General features: G+C 35.2%; 1 long non-coding RNA gene across 1 annotated transcript; it reads left to right on the top strand.

The window, feature by feature from the left end:
* Positions 1 to 5,470: 5,470 nt before the first annotated feature.
* On the top strand, positions 5,471 to 7,252 carry LOC121374196. The gene is made up of 2 exons (XR_005958199.1): positions 5,471 to 6,370; positions 6,401 to 7,252. It is a non-coding gene; the product is annotated as an uncharacterized LOC121374196 (long non-coding RNA).
* The last annotated feature ends 318 nt before the right edge of the window (positions 7,253 to 7,570 follow it).

The raw sequence follows: 7,570 nt of genomic DNA, 5'->3' as shown, positions 1-7,570 counted from the left end.
GTTGCAATTGAAGTGACATATTTTAGTATTTTTATATTTAGTTGTAATAAATAACTACAAATTAATTGATCCCACATATAATGTTTGCATATTATTAATTAACTCGAGAATATAAACAATTGTATCATGCTGACACTCAACATAATCAGTAGTTGCCTGGAGAATACTTGGTGAAAAATATAAAGTACTTTACATAGAAAATATTCACCACCTGTCCATTAAAATAGCACCCATTTGTTTGTTAATATGGAGATGCAATTCCAATTTAGACTATGACATTACCTATCGGTCACTCTACTATTGGATTTTACAAGAATATATTGGGAATAACTGGTTACTGTCTTAAGATATCAGCTTTACCCTGCGAAGGTTAGAATGGCAAATGCAGCAAGGCTCTACCGAGCTGCATTCACCATTCGACCTGAGGAGGATAAAGCTGATATCTTAAGACAGTAACCAGTTATTTCTTTTATCCTGCAGTCCTACAGGAATAGTCAGAAATTCATTATTTATTCCATTTTTGGTTATGCAAATCGATTATCTTCAACATAGCAAGGCTTTTGCCATATGACATCATACATAATACATTATGTCATTCTTTGTAAGATGCTAGCTACATTCTGTCACATTCAAAAAGCATTTCTAAACTCATAATTCATAAATAAATATACAACTTTTGTATTGTTATCACAAAACTAAACGTTATTTGTATTTACCGTACAAAACAAATGATTTAAAGAGTGTTTATTGCAAATCTAGACTGAAATACTTGAGTTGAGTCGGGCTTATGTGACCAAAAATATAGACTTTTATCTAGTTATCATATCTTGCCAATGAATACAGTGATTGCAGGATAAAACTTTGTAAAATGGTAGTAAATGAAATTATTATGGGTGTAATTTTTTATGGGCATGTAATTAAAGGTATAATCTTTTCATGTCACAAGAAACATGATTTTTTTTTTTTTTACATAATGCAACTTTGAGATTGCCCCTTTAATTTTGTACAAATGGATAACATCTGCATATATCTAATGTATTTATTCACTACATATGATCTATACTGATATATGTGCTGACGGCTGAGTATGAAAGTTATGACACAAAAGACTGTTGATCAGTAAGCTGTACAGTTCCAAGATGGATCATTTGTATGCCACGGAACTATTTATTTGTCTTTTAATGCCAATTATTTGAAAATGAATTAAGATGTGATAATTTGTGGTAAATTTGTGAGGCCAAATACATTGTTGTCTTGGCTGCAAGCAGTTAAGATTGAAACCACACTGTGGCCAGTATTGTGTCCATCTAAATAATCTGGTGACCAATTCTTAACAAATAGTTTTTACAGTTTTCAAGGGTGAAAAAACAAATGATGCATTTATATTAACAACATGACAAGGGTTAAGATAAAATAACCCACTATTATACATGTAGCAAAGGTAAAATTTTGAAGGACTGTATCACAAATTTTGGAATTATTATCACCTTGAACAATCTGTACGAAGTTATTGTTCAATTCTCATTGATGAACATGTCAAACACCAAGGTTCCCGAATATAGAGTTCTGACCATTTTTAGATTGCACCATATATTCACCATTTTCAGTTTGTATTTTTTTTACATGTATGATAATAGATAATTTTTCATTTCGTAAAAAATTCAACATCCCAAAGTTACAGAATATAAGAAACAATTTTGCTAATTTGGAGTTGTTGTTTTTTAATTGCTTTGGTCAATAATATTTCACCCCCACATTGAAACTTGTACTCTCAAAAGGACCAACAAGATCTTTCAAAACTGATAGTGTTAAAGTGACAGACACTAGTTTTTAACACTACAGTATATTTTCACTATTAGAGCCGTTTTTTATCATTGAAACCAGACGTTACTCAGATTTCATTAGTTAGATTATCCAGTGTTCGAGATTAAAAATATTGTGCAGTATCCCATTTGGATACAAACATTTTAAAATCTGGTATCCCGCCTGAGAATTTAGTATCCCACTTTGGGATATGGTTACCTGACATTCAAATATCAAGCAATCCAATTTTAATTTTAGTAAATAGAAAAAGGCTGTATTGGTTGAAAACATTTTATAATGGCTACTTGCCTTTTCGTTGTATTTCAGTGAGGAAATATTGTTATGGTGTAGCATTGGGTATGAGCTTGAAAATACTGTTACTTAACTTTGCCTGTAAATGACGACTTTATTGTTTCAACGAAAAATATAAATTACGAAACAAAATTTTATGGTACCCCGGTATGAAGTCTGGTATTCAAAATTAATATCTGCTATCCCCGGGATATCAGGATACCGTTAATCTCGAACACTGTTATCCATTTCCGTACATCCAAAGTGTTTCTAGTCATCCTAATGTTTGTAATACCATGATATACATTTTTCACATACTTTGAGACGTTTACAGTTCTGGAGACGTGTTGTAGGCTACATTTCAAGGGTATTGCCCCTCATTTAGTGTCACAGACTCTTGGTACGTGTATGAAAATATTATTGATATAATTATGTAAAACTAGTGTAAAGAGCTATGGAGAAAAGTATAATACAATACATAAATCAAGGTATGTGTTAAAACTTTGTATAGAAATCAAAGAAATTAAAAACTTTAAAGCTAATTCTGAGTGGCATTTAAAAGATTCCAAAACATATTCTGATATTGAGAAGTGTAACCATGTTAAATGAGTATTCTACTGTACTGTTGTTTGTTAAAGTACTGCGCACATATCATTTGTGTAAGATGTGCTATATTGAATTCAGTCTAAACCAGATCTTGTGGATCAGATCATGTTTACCGTTTTAAACATGATCTGTTATGCAGTTTTCATATAATTAAAATAAACCTTCTGTTTTAGCATCATAGTTTGATCATCTAACTGATCTAACTATAGCAATTAAACATTTGTAATAAAATTTCTATTACATTCATTACAATATAACTACACCTCATTGGTCCAGCCTTAGCAACATGAGTTTGTGATTTCTTGATGAACATAAAAATTATGTCATCAGGGAACATCATATCTGACGATAAAAAATAATAATCCACAAACTTATGTGAATATGGGTATGGGAACTCTTTTTATGTGCCCATATCCAAAAATAGGTTCAGGCAAGCCCATCCCGGATTGGGCCTCTTGACATCACCAGGGGGCATATCCGGGACGAGGGGGTTAGTCTGAATATGGGTATGGGAACTCTTTTTATGTGCCCATATCCAAAAATAGGTTCAGGCAAGCCCATCCCAGATTGGGCCTCTTGACATCACCAGGGGGCATCTCCGGGATGAGGGGGTTAGTCTGAATATGGGTATGGGAACTCTTTTTATATGCCCATATCCAAACATAGGTTCAGGCAAGCCCATCCCAGATTGGGCCTCTTGACATCATCAGGGGGCATCTCCGGGACGAGGGGGTTAGTCTGAATATGGGTATGGGAACTCTTTTTTTTATGTGCTCATATCCAAAAATAGGTTCAGGCAAGCCCATCCCGGATTGGGCCTCTTGACATCACCAGGGGGCATCTCCGGGACGAGGGGGTTAGTCTGAATATGGGTATGGGAACTCTTTTTATATGCCCATATCCAAAAATAGGTTCAGGCAAGCCCATCCCTTGATTGGGCCTCTCCGACGATCATCAGGGGCATCCCGGATTGGGCCTCTTGACATCCGGGACGAGGGGGTTAGTCTGAATATGGGTATGGGAACTCTTTTTATGTGCCCATATCCAAAAATAGGTTCAGGCAAGCCCATCCCGGATTGGGCCTCTTGACATCACCAGGGGGCATCTCCGGGACGAGGGGGTTAGTCTGAATATGGGTATGGGAACTCTTTTTATATGCCCATATCCAAAAATAGGTTCAGGCAAGCCCATCCCGGATTGGGCCTCTTGACATCACCAGGTGGCATCTCCGGGACGAGGGGGTTAGTCTGAATAAATACCAGTACATCATGCAGCAATGTTACAAACACCTTTAGGACCTCTTTCCATATACATGATTCTGTGCTCAATTTATCGTGAGTGTGTCTGCACATGGAAATATGCAGTTCCTTGTCTGCATTTTCTCAAGCGGATTACTATACAAAATCTTATGTCATTGAAGTGTACTTTTAAGGCGCCAGTAAATATATTTTGTGTTATGTCACCGTGCTGAAAAACTTGTACATGGAAAAACCGCTCATTAACAACACTTCTTCCCCCAGCACGCTGAATTTGGCCGTGCATGGAAGGAAGGAAATGTTTTATTTAACGACACACGCAACACATTTCATTTGCGGATATATGGCGTCGGACATATGGTTAATGGTTAAGGACCACACAGATATTGAAGGAGGAAACCTGCTGTCGCCACTTCATGGGCTACTCTTTTCGATTGGCAGCAAGGGATCTTTTGTATGCACCATCCCATAGACAGGATAGCAAATACCATGGCCATTGATGTACCCGTTGTGATGCACTGGCTGGAGTGTTGGCTGTGCATGGAATCATGTACATAAATATGGAAAAGGTACAGTTTATATTTACAGTATCGAAATTGCATTTATGAAAAGCGGTCCCTAATCTCGATTCATGCTCAGACTTGAGGAGTGTTCTTCTGGTTCTATTGCTATTCTTTTGACAACACACACGCACACACACACCCCCCCCCCCCCAAAAAAAAAATCATAATTTAAAAAATAAATAAATGGAATAAATTCATATAAGAGTTTACCAACATAATGCCTTCTGTAGTCGAATGATGGTGTACAAGAATTAAAAAACATGTTTTTGTGTATATAGTCTTCAGTGATATTAAATACAGAGTATAAACACTATTTTTATAATCACATATATGTATTCAATGACTTTTGTATTAATGGTTCTTCTGTTTCCATTTGTTAAAATAAAATAAATTAACTATTTTCAGCAAGATATACATGCATCCCTAAAATATTTTTAATATAAGTAAAGTCTCTATTTTTAAAATGTTGCTGGAGCAATTATTAGTTCATATTATGCTTTGAGTAATAAATTATAACATGGTGTGTAAACAGTACACATTAAAGTAAAGTAAAATCCTTATCATTCCACATGCTTATTATTTTGTAACAAAAGCAGGTATGATTGCATTGAACTTGAGGGATTTAACTTGTACTTTCATTGTATAGGCGACAGCAGGTTTCCTCTCAATATCTTTGTGGTCCTTAGCCATATGTCTGATGCCATATAACCGTAAATAACATGTGTTGAGTGTGTCATTAAATAAAACATTCCTTCCTTCCTTTTTTTCTTCATTGTATAATAAAAGAAAGAAAGAAATGTTTTTATGTTATATGGCGTCGGACATATGGTCAAGAACCACACAGATATTGAGACAGAAAACCCGCTGTCGCCACTTCGTGGGCTACTCTTTTCGATTAGCAGCAAGGGATCTTTTATATGCACCATCCCACAGACCGGGTAATACATACCACGGCCTTTGATAAACCAGTCGTGGTGCACTGGCTGGAATGAGAAATAGCCCAATGGGCCCACCGACGGGGATTGATCCCACACCGAACGTGCATGAAGCAAGTGCTGTACCACTGGGCTACGTCATTGTATAATAATATCCATTTAGTAAAATTCCATGATGACTGACAGTACTGAGATTTTGACAAATGAAGAGTTTAAAATCCATATTTCATTACATACACATTTAATCTTGTTTTTATCAGGATAAAATATCTGACTTGAGAATATCATGGCATGATTATCTGGGACCGGTAGCAGCATTGATGGCTTGTGTGAACAGTATAGAAACCATAGACACAAAAACAAAAAATGCAGTTTAGTTGAAATCAAATCCTCTACATTTTCTCGTTTCATTACAATCTGTGGGAAGTCAAGGGCATGGCATGTCCAAGTTTCTTTCATTCAACCATGTTTCTATGGGAAGTCAAGGGCATGGCATGTCCAAGTTTCCTTTCATTCAACCATGTTTCTATGTGAAGTCAAGGGCATGGCATGTCCAAGTTTCCTTTCATTCAACCATGTTTCTATGGGAAGTCAAGGGCAATGTCATGTCCAAGTTTCTTTCATTCAACCATGTTTACCAGCAGCTTCATATGTTTGGAATGCCTCAAAATATTTACAGCTCATGAGCTCATTTGAGAAAGTCTAAAAATCATTTAATCTTTAAAAGGTGTAAAATGTAACCAAAATGCAGAGGAATAACTACAATGTCAAATTAAATTATTTTAGAATGTAGTCAAGGCCTGCATTGAGAGACAACAAGCTATGCCAATATTAATAATTTGATTGGATCCTGATGTAATCATTTGGTTTATCTTGAAACGAATGGTTTCCTGCTCTCTGGCAGAACTCAGCCCTGGTATCTGTCTTTGGCATCCTTTCAAATAAGTTGTAAGCAATTTGGATGCTATGTTGAACAAACAACCAGATGGGTATAATAAAGATGAAACTCAATATCTGTCATGCCAGTAAGTATTGTCTGATCACGATGTAATGAAGTGTAAAAAAGAGTTTACGATATCATTTCTAAATTTAAAAATGATGAGATATTTTCTTTCATTTATTTATTTTTAAAATCCATTCATAGAAAATTAAAGCAAGAAACAGATAGCATGTTTAAGGGCTGCTTTCCATGCACACGGGTTTTGGCATGGAAAGGGCATGGAATGCAGAAAATGGATAAATTGTGTTTCTAAATGTATTTGTTCGTTATCAGTAGCAGCGTTTCCATATATATCATGGTACGTGGCATGGTTTTTAATTACGTATGAATGAACCACACCTGCACCACATCATCAATTGTGCACATAGAAAATGGCTCTTAATATTGTCGTCTTCTTCTTCTCCACAGTAAACCGCCTCTCCACAGGTGCACCAGGGACTGCGTTCACATATATACAGTAGACAGTTTCAGAGAAATGTGAATAAATGTTTGAATAAATTTTCTATTTGGATTAAAATTTAGATTGGAGTACAGATTTAGATCATGAAGACACACACGTTTTGTTTTGTTTTGTTTTGTTTTGTTTTGTAAAATCTGGTTTGAATTACTAATACAAGATTTTTAAATTGTGTATAGATTACACTTTATTTTAAAACTTTTATTTATTGTATGCATCATGGGTGATGTTTAATTGACGGCAACAAGTTTAGTGAGATGGGAAATTACACTGTTATGCAAATATGTACATGTATATATATAGATATATATTTATGATCTACATAAAGTAACATTTTATAATGGATGTGTTTTGTTGTTTTTAACCCATATTTATATCATGTGGCTATCTGATACCAATATTGTTCCTAAATTTGATTGGGGGTGTGTGAGGGGGTAATGTTTATCCCCTGCAATGAAATGTTTGTGGTATATTAAAATGGTAAACATCTGTTCATTCATCTGTGCATGGATCAGTCTCCAAAACTCTGTTGTACACATTCATCAATCTAGTGGCTTAGTTGTGTATTTTGCTTTAAAGGGGTTTATATTTATAGTAGTCTTGGAAATAAACAGCCAGAATGACTAAATGGACTTTCTGGAGCACAACTAATAAATCAT

Source organism: Gigantopelta aegis, chromosome 6 (genome assembly GCF_016097555.1).
Source record: "Gigantopelta aegis isolate Gae_Host chromosome 6, Gae_host_genome, whole genome shotgun sequence".
Taxonomy (NCBI): domain Eukaryota; kingdom Metazoa; phylum Mollusca; class Gastropoda; order Neomphalida; family Peltospiridae; genus Gigantopelta; species Gigantopelta aegis.
Note: the sequence above shows the minus strand (reverse complement) of the source record. Positions and strands in the feature narration are given on the sequence as shown.